The following is a 788-nucleotide window of genomic DNA, read 5'->3' on the forward strand; positions in this document are numbered from 1 at the left end:
TCCCATATTCGCACTCCTCTTTTCCCCTCGTAACCCATGCATATCCTAAATTTCCTTCATTTTCAATTCCAGGGTGAAAATTATAATGATTTCGAAGTAATTTGCGAGAGACTGCCACCCCTCTCCTGCATGGGCGAAAATGAGAGTCCGGGCGAGACTGCTCGTTATTAACATGGAAGGGAACACCCGCGCTTGCCAAACACCGACACATTCTTTTATTTTCTAAGTAATTATTTCGTGAAATAAGTTACCATCCATAATTATGGTGGGGCTTATTAGCATCATTATATATAATATTAATATAACAATGAGGAAGCTATCGACGACCCTGATTAGTACATGTAAAAGATTTAGACTTATTATATTTACACTCGATATATTCAGTGTATAGGTAATATAATTAATATTATATAAGTAGTGAAAATGAGAATGCCTTGAACATTATGACAAAATAAAACGCAAAAGGTTGTAACCTTTAACTAAAACTAATATGAATCCAAACCAGGTATAAATAGCAAGGTGGTGCTTTTAAAACGATAGCGTCTGTAAAGCTGCATAGGGATGCTTGCTTTTCACGGAAATAATGATTATGGGATGTTGTGTTTCTGGTCCCTTTAATTGGGAAATAATTCTTTCTAAAGCGTCCAGAAGCAGAACTATCGAATTTTATGGTTCCGCTTTCCTCATAAAGTACTTGCTCCCCTTAAAAGTTATTGCTTCACTTCCTGCCAAGTAACACTGTGACTTTATTATCTCTTGGCGCTGTAATATGAAGCTCTTCTTGTATC

This window comes from Penaeus monodon, chromosome 25 (assembly GCF_015228065.2).
Source record: "Penaeus monodon isolate SGIC_2016 chromosome 25, NSTDA_Pmon_1, whole genome shotgun sequence".
Lineage (NCBI taxonomy): Eukaryota > Metazoa > Arthropoda > Malacostraca > Decapoda > Penaeidae > Penaeus > Penaeus monodon.